The sequence below is a fragment of the Urocampus carinirostris genome, chromosome 4 (assembly GCF_059441175.1).
Source record: "Urocampus carinirostris isolate Australia breed hairy pipefish chromosome 4, RoL_Ucar_1.0, whole genome shotgun sequence".
NCBI lineage: Eukaryota > Metazoa > Chordata > Actinopteri > Syngnathiformes > Syngnathidae > Urocampus > Urocampus carinirostris.
The window spans coordinates 24,886,484-24,895,924 of record NC_142352.1 but is presented as its reverse complement, the minus strand read 5'-3'; the positions used below and the strand labels follow the sequence as shown (position 1 = coordinate 24,895,924).

General features: G+C 38.0%; 1 pseudogene; it reads right to left on the bottom strand.

Annotated features, from left to right (window-relative positions):
• Window positions 1-7,595: 7,595 nt before the first annotated feature.
• On the bottom strand, window positions 7,596-7,726 carry LOC148367132 (U2 spliceosomal RNA; annotated as a pseudogene).
• Window positions 7,727-9,441: the final 1,715 nt, after the last annotated feature.

The following is a 9,441-nucleotide window of genomic DNA, read 5'->3' as shown; positions in this document are numbered from 1 at the left end:
CACCCGCTACATCACACCACAGAAATAATATAATACTTAAAGGGACAGTGTGTAATAGTTAGTGCCCCCTAGTGTAAAAAAAATCCTTTCACTAAAAAAAGAAACAGTGATTTGAATACTAGGCAAACATACATAAACTATAATACCAATGGAATACATACCCAAAGTCGTCCTGTTGCTGTGCCACTGGGTGTCATTTGCATTAGACAACAGTTCTACCTAGTGGTCAAATATTACACACTGGGGCTTTAAAGTTGTTTTACATATGTTAAACATAGCGAAACCACTGTAATCTGTTTACCGTGGTTAACGGATCCCTGAGCCCCTGCAAACTCTGAAAATCCACCTAGTAGCCTGCCCTCTCACTAAATGAACATGTTTCCGCTTGCAGGAATAGTCAACTGGAGATAATGTATTGCAGCTGCATGAGTGTCGGTTCATTCTCAGAAGAAATAAAAGAATAAATGAGGTTCCATGCAAATTTTATTAAAATGTTAAATAGAACATCATTTTGACACAATGAAAATAAGTACTGTATGTAAACGAAGGCCATGGTTTACTTTAAAGCTATCCTGTGGTCTAATGAGACAAATAATATTTTATTGTTTTGGGTAATGTCATGGTTTGGGGTTGCATTAGTGCAACTGGTATTGGGGAGTTGCATACCATTAAAGAAAACACAAACTCAAGCATGTACTGTGAAATACCTCCCTCCGAACCTGAGTCGCAGGGCAATGTTCCAGTCTGTCAATGACCCCAAATACACTTCAGGGATTACCAAAGCTTTTCTAAAGGGACTATGGGTAAAGGAGATGCACTGGTCAAGCATGTCTCCAGATCTAAATCGAAAAGAACATCTTTGGGGCATTCTCAAGCGGAAGGTGGAGAAGCAAAATATATTCAAGATCCACCAGCTTAGTCATGTTTTCATGGAGGAGTGGACTAGCGTGCCAGTGGCTATTTGTGAGGCTCTGGTGACATCCATGACCATGAGAATGAAAGTGTTGATGCCACACAAAATATTGAACTTCAGGAACCTTTACTTAAAGGTGTACTCACTTTGTTTCCCAGTGGTTTAGATAATAAAGGCTATATTTTTATGTTTTTGAGGAGAAAGATACATTTACAGACGCTGCCCTACTTACGAATGAGATTGACTCCGGACGATAGTTCATAAATTGAATTTGTTCGTAAGTTGCTTCAGTGCTATGTTTTTTATGGAATTTATGTTTATTGTTTATATAAGTATGTTTAAGGCTTGTATAAGTAACCTGTATTGTTTTGTGTTAAAAAAAATTAACATTTCATAAAACAATATGCTCTATGAACATAAATAAAGTTGAGTTTAAATTACCCTTAGAAGATGGGCTTCAAAAGGTCTTCCTCCGTGGTAGAGCGTGGACATAAAAAATCAAACCATTTTCTCAACCACAACAAGCTTTCAGATTCAGCTTTCATTTCAAAAGAAACAGCTCACCTCATCTTTACACTTTATACCACCTATATTGAATTGGTACAAGATATATCAACCAATAAAAACATCAAAGTTCTTGGCCGGTACTCATAAAGTACACATAGCATATTTACACACGAACTAGGAGGTAGAAGCCAGATTTTTTCTTCGGGTGGATGCTGGGCGACCTCTCACAGCGCCACACGGCGAAAAAGAAGCACTACAGTAATGTCCTGTACATGGAAAAAGGTGCACACACTACAAAATATAACTTAAAGCAGTGTCTGAAACTCATGACAAAAAGTTGCCGGACACCAGGGCAGAAAACTCTGAAAAGTTGTCTTCACAACTTGAAACACTATAAGACAACTAATCGCAAGAAAAAAAAGAAAAAAAAAAGAAAAACATTGTTGCAAAGTATTAAGGATTGTTATTCAGAATATATAACAGAACAACACTTTAAAATTAAGTTCATTATAAATCTACTAATAACATTCATTGCATGTATATAACATCGCTGTTTTCCATCCGCCATCGGTATGTACCTGTATTTGCTCATCTTCATTCATGCATATTTGCGTTGCGTCGTCTGCTGTAGGTCACGTGAACTCCTCTGTCCACTATGCTTTTAATGTACATTTACATTTTGTAGCGTCATCAATTTTATTAGCTTCTTTTGAATATTTCTTCTAGGGCTGAGGTTGCGGCTCAATTCCTAACGACTTATCCATTTCTCTGTGTGTCTACTTTGGAAAACAATATGCAAATGCACGACCTTATAACGCCCGGGAAAGTCAGGAAGCACAAAGTTAGTCGATGCAGGCTTCTGATCGGCTGCTGAGTATGCAAATTACCAAACGAACCGAAATTTCCAGATAAAAGTTGTCGGTCACCCGGGCGGAGACGTTTTGTAAGTTGTACGCCCGACAAAAAAGATGCACGCCCTGGGCGTGCGGGCAGACGTTTTTTCAGACACTGCCCACAGCAATATTTTTCGACATCCCGAAAAAAATGTTCGTATATACCATTTTTCGTAAGTCGAATGGTAAGTAGGGGAGCGTCTGTACACTGATACAGAAGTTTTATACACCGTTCATCGTGTAAAAGCGATGTTTCACCAGTGTTTTTCAATTAAATGATGGAATCCCTGCAGAAATGTGAGGGGTGTACTCACTTTTGGGACATTCATGTCATTCAACAAATTCAGCAAACAAATTCTGAATGTTTCCTCTGTCCTCTAAAAGAAAGCCATATCGCTAGGTCTCCTTTTTTTCTAGGTGCACTTGTATGGGACTTGACAGAAACATAGACTCTCACTACATATGGATGGACACACTTTGGCATTTTTCTCTCCAGGGAGATAAACTAAAAAAAATGGTGCACATGACAAAAAACAGAAATGAGGTATTCTTACTGGATAAAATCGGGGCGTGCATGTTTGATTTGTTTCGCTACTACCAGCCCCACAGTGCTTTGCGCCATCAAAATAGGCCGCATGATGGAAAAAGGCACAAGCCATCAAATTATTTGAATGCTTATACATGCACGAGTAATCAAAAAATTGAAAGGACTAACTCAACCATCGTATTTATGTCAGGTTTGTGTAAGCGTTTACATAGAATTACATAATCAGGATATTGGCAACAGTCTGTTTATTGCCTCCAAGTAAATTACACCAGTGATAAATCACAAAATAGAGTATGCGTATTTCATACAAAGATTAGGTACAGTACTAACATTTGGACGGGTACCCTCATCTGATTCTTGCTGGCTCTTTATTCATATGCCATCATTATCTTTGGAATCAGGTATGATGTAGGATCGATAGATAGATAGATAGATAGATAGATAGATAGATAGATAGATAGATAGATAGATAGATAGATAGATAGATAGATAGATAGATAGATAGATAGATAGATAGATAGATAGATAGATAGATAGATAGATAGATAGATAGACAGACAGACAGATAGATAGATAGATAGATAGATAGATAGATAGATAGATAGATAGATAGATAGATAGATAGATAGATAGATAGATAGATAGATAGATAGATAGATAGATAGATAGATAGATAGATAGATAGATAGATAGATAGATAGATAGATAGATAGATAGATAGATAGATAGATAGATAGATAGATAGATAGATAGATACTTTATTCATCCCCGAAGGGAAATTCACATTTATGTATGTATTCTAGCCCTCTTAGACCACGATTTAGGAGGCCTGAGAAAATCATGGTTTTGTGTACTAATACAGCGAAGAAGATACGTATTTGACCACCCTGCTATTTTTCTATTTCTCCCACTTGGGAATCATGGAGGGGTCTGAAATGTTAATTGTAGGCGCATGTCCACTGTGAGAGGGATAAACTGAAAAGAAAAATCCAGAAATCACAATGCATTTGGTCAAGAGCGGTGTCAAACAAAAGGTCGGAGGCCTATGGCCACATTGAAAATCAGCCTATGAGTTTGTCTACTTTAAAAGCAAATTATGAGGCGAGACAATTGGATCACAACAAGGATCATCAAACGATGCAAAAATGCTTTTACTCAGATGTTTCTATCTGTCGGTATCATCATGAGTTTTGGAGTAAATATTTTACACGGTTGCATTTACTAGACTGGTGTGAATGTAACGAGACCATGTTTGTGGAGAATCAGCTGACATGCATAGCACGTTATTGGTAAGCTATACTCGCGTTGTCTGGTATTTTGTTTAACACTGATCGTGATGTTGATGTAATGAGTACGTTTTTCACGTTCACGTTTTCCAATGATATGCGTCATGACATATATCAGTGACGAGTCACATCGTGAAGAGACGTGAAAGCTTTTCCAAAGTCTGACAGAACATTAAGATGTTAATCAAATCGATTCGTTTCTACTAACGAAAATGACAAAAATTACAATTATGTCCATGACCATCTGTTACTGTAAGATGTTTGATTTGTCTGTTGAACTGACGAATTATGCTATATTCAAGTAAAAAAAGGTTTTTGGACAATGAACTATAATGAGATGGCTTTTTTATTGAATACTGATGAATGATTGACTGAGAAAATAGCCACCTGTGTCTGTGGAGAAATTTTGGCGACAAAGGGATATCAGAAATCCAGTTAAAAGAATATCCGAATCACAGTTTTATTCAACTTGAGTAACAAAACGGTCTGATGATGATGAGAGAACTGCAACATATTTTTTAATGTCCATTTCTAGTGGAAAATGTGTTTTCAGATTATTACTTTTTGGAGGATACTATCTAATTTGAGCCTTCCACTGTATTACTGTCTTAGGTATCATAATAAAGAATACTTCTATATTGACAAAATGAAATTGAGGTCAATGCTCTAAACTACCAATCAAGAAGTTCAACTAAACATATTCTAATTATCATGTTTATGAGCAGTTTTCTATTAGTTTTCTTCCATAATAAGCCCCATCACACACACAAACACAAAACCAATAAAACAAGAAAAGAACGAGGGGAAAAAAAAGATCATTATGCTCTCACCAGCTGTCCCTTGGGTCACTGGAACGGTTTGTTTTTAAGTTTTGGGCCATTAGTCAATGACTTGCTTGGTCAGGGTGAACTTGGTGATTAATTGAAATGACCTAAGCGTTGTCTTTTAATGAAAAAACAAGAACACGAGATAAAAGAAGTAATTGAATCATGTTTTAGAGCTTATCTCTTTTAACAGAAACAAATGTAAATCTATTATGTATACATTTTGTGAATATCATGATGTTGTGGCGACAAAATTTAAAATGGCTTATCTCACTGATAAGACTGATTTTTTATGTAAACATTCTGTTTATACGAAAAAAAATGGAGATAAGACTCTTTTAGAATAGAAGTGACGGTATATTAGTTTTAATTGCTAAATGAAAACGTGTAGTCAAGTAATTAATGAAGGGATAGAAATAAAAATTATGATAAAAAAATAGTTTGTGTTTTACTTTTTAGATTGGAGTCAATGTCCACTAATTTTGAGTAATTGTCACCTTGTTAAAATGTTTTTGAAAATTTTGACCAATTCAAATATTTTTTTTTTTTTGGGTTCCAACATTTTTTTCCCAGTTCTACTTATTTCTCCTTTTTGTTCAAGATGTTTTAGTTGTTATCTATTTTCTTTTGTTAAATGATTACCGTTTCTCAACTTCCGGAAATATGTGTTGTTTTTTTTTTTTTTTTTTTCATTTTTATCATTATTTTCACTAAATTCTACCAAAAATCCCAACCAAAATGTCCCATTTTTGTCTGGTACAGGCTTCGATTGCAATCTATTTAAATTCTGAGCTTGTATCCTTTTTACTTATCCGTGCACATATTCTTATTAATTTGGACGGATATTTTAACTTATATAAAAATAGTATAATCCAATAGTCTAGAAATAATCGTAATATGTTTTCTGCTGAAAAACTGTTCTTATAAAGTTAAAAAATTGATATTTTTTTTCCCATTTGTAATTATTTAGTTCAATTTTATTTTTTACTCATCTGTGCACACATTCTGATATTTTTCCCGTGAATGTTTCTACTTAAAGACTATATGTAAAGAGTGGTCCTTTAGTTTTTTATTTAATCAGTGTCAGAAAATGTTTTTGTTCATTTGACGAATCCACATCCATTTTGAAGTGTGGCTTGATAAGTGGTCCAGAAAACAAGATGGAAAATCAAAGGAAAATGTAGTCCTGACGAAACGAAGGTATACATATTCCGCTAATTTAATGGAGAATGTCTTAAGGATAAGGGTGTGTAAATCATGTCCGCGGCAAAAACACAAAATAAAACAAAAACGGGCGGTCATGGCTGTGACAGGGCTTTCATACCATAGCAATAATGGTAATATTTTTACCTGTGAAACAGTTTCTACTTCTATTTAATGTCACATTTTTGGAGGGGTTTAATTAATTTATGTTACCTTTATTTACTTTATTTGATAGTATTCGGCGAGGAAAGATTAGCTTTGAAACATAAGGAATAAAGTTTGCATGCTTAATGCGATTCCTGATTTCAGTGGCATTCATCAACACAACAATATCTTGCCCAGTGGGGACTCTAATACTCAAAAACCCTCCACTGTTTTCTCTGATATTATATAAATATAAATCAGTCGGATGCTAATAAGGGACGACGTCTCCTATGTTCACTTGGATTAAAGTATTCAGAAGAAATAGTGTGTACAAAGCAGAGAACTATATCCGTCCCGTTCGCACGAATGTTGACAATTTCAACAGAGCTTGTGATGTGTATCTAAATTTCAATTCACGGTTCATAATTACACTGCCATTGTTTGCAGGCTCGTGTTTGTTATAAATGCAGAGCTGCGATAATCTGTTTCATCACGATAGCTGGCCTCATTTATATGGGAGGAATGTTCGGCACAGCGTTTTTTGTAACTGTTTTACAATTTGCGAAAAGATTATTTTTGGGGGGAGCAATGTTTGGAAGCTTACGGAATATACTGCGGAAAATTTGTGATAAAATCAAAACTATTGTAATGGACAGATGAAATACTGGTCCAATTGGAGCAAGTTGGCTGTCTTTTATTTGCAAAAGATTGTATGTAAAAGTGATATCAGTCATTTGTGTCTTAACTGTAACTATTAAAAATCCGGGTATCTGTCTGGACTATATGGAAGTACTTGGTCAACACCAGTCATTTTGGAGGTACACAAAGACACATGCTTTTGGCACTGCCCACTCCCCTCTGTTGTACACAGGTGTGTAGGGGAAATGATTTGATATTCTTCAGATATACCGTAAATTCCGGATTATAGAGTGCACCTGATTATAAGCCGCACCCACTACTTTTGGGGTAAATTGACACTTTTGTACTTACGCAAGCGGCAGCAATGTACAAGGTGCAATGGGTGCAAGCCGCGGGCGCCTGCAGTAAAGCTTGCAACACGATTACAAGTTTAACTCACCCGGGTCAGGCTGTATGTTCCACAATTGTAACTTCAGGGGTTTGGGGTTTTTAAGGGTTATTTATCTATCTTCGTTATTCATTATTCATTATCCGTTAACGGTCAGTTCATAATACGCTACAAAGCCTAGGAGCCGGGAAACTTACTCTCAGCCAAAAGGCCAAGCTAAGGTCCTAGCCCTAAAGCCTTGTTGCGATCATTGCGAATGCACCGTTCCCGGAGGTACTGCAATACCGGGCCGATGCGTGGAGTGGACAGAGCAAGCTCTTATTCCATCTCCGTTCATGCATTAATACATATTCCATCTCCATCAATTAAAGTACTCAGTAATGCCAGGATCACGGTATACATCACAAATAGTAAATGATACCCGTACTTAAGGTATGATGCAGACTTGTAAAGTCGGGGTCCCGTTGAAAGTAATCCAAGGAAACAAAATGTATATTTCCAAAGTTAAGGGTGAGAAAAATATACATACACTATTGTCCGATGCGACAACAGACAGATCTACCGGTAACTCAGCTTTACCACATTTTCCATCAGCCCGCTTTTGCTCCGCCCCTTATTTTTGATTAGTCCGTAGAACACATAAGAGAATAAATCTCTAAAATAAATACATTACAAAAATATACAGTTGCAAATACATATTATACATGGTTACACATATTTACGAAGAAAGACGGTACACCGAGAGAGTTTTCAAAGCTTTAATAATAATAATATAACTTTCATCCCAAACCGTGCCTTTGAAAGGTACCATCAAGCTAGTATGATCACGCTCGCAATGTATTGATCATTCCTGTAAAAAAAGAGCTTCCCATAGATGTGAATGAGCATCGTCATGATTGTTTTCTGTTATTAGTGTCAATAAAGTTGTTCAAACCAAAAATCAGGATGTTCTGGTATGGAACGGTGCATTCGCAATGATCGCAGCAAGGCTTTGAGGCTAGGACCTTAGCTTGGCCTTTTGGCTGAGAGTAAGTGTCCCGGCTCCTAGGCTTTGAAGCGTATTATGAACTGGATAATGAATAAAGAAGATAGAACAATAACCCTTAAAAAATCCCCCCCACAAGGTAATTCGTCTTAAACGTCTTACTCATAACTATCGCCATTAAGGTCATCTTCCAAAGTGTTGGAACGCACCTCAACCTTACAGAAAATATATGCTAAAATTTAGAGATTGAGGTCGTTCTTGGCGCATATATTCTACTGGTCTTAATCTTACCTTTTAAACTCCTGCGCCGCTGGTGGCCAGTGGCCGTTAGAAAAATTCCATAAATTAGCCGCTTCACTGAATAAGCCGCAGGGCTGAACATTTGGGAAAAAAGTAGCGGCTTATAGTCCGGAATTTCCTTCCTTCCTTATTGCTCCAGCGAAGGTCGGGGGGTCCCGTCCCTGTGCGTTGAGCCGACCAGATGAACCAGGTTTTTCCAATGCTGGCGGTCTTGTGCCAGCTGTTCTGCATCCTCTACGGCAACTCCGTGTTGTTGGAGGTCGCCCGCAACGACGTCGAGCCATCGAGTGCGGGGTTTCCCTCGTGGTCGTCTCCAGCCTGCGGCCTTTGGGTCAAACTGGAGAATGGCTCGTGTCGGATGGTCTGATGGTAGACGAAGGACATGGCCAAACCAGCGGGTGCGGCGTTGTGCGACCAAGGAAGATGCTTGGGGCTGGCACGTGCGGGCTCTGAGCTCTTTATTGGAGACTCGCTGGGGCCACCTGATGTTCTCGATGGTTCTGAGAGCCCTGCTATCAAAACCATCGATTCTTGTGGCCAGGGTGTCGTTCAGGGGCCATGTTTCGGAGCCATAAAGCAGGATAGGGAGTACGGCGAGGTTGTAAATGCGGAGCTTCGTCTTGCGTGCGATGGTCTGGTGCCGCCAGAGTGGTTTCCAGAGAGACTGCAGAGCAGATGCTGCCAGGGCTCTTCTGCGGAGAATCTCTGGTTTTAGGTCCCCATTGTCTGTCACCATGGACCCCAGATATACAAAGCTCTTGACAGGCTCTACAATGTCGCTACCAATTTGGATGGGAGGTGGATCTGGTCCA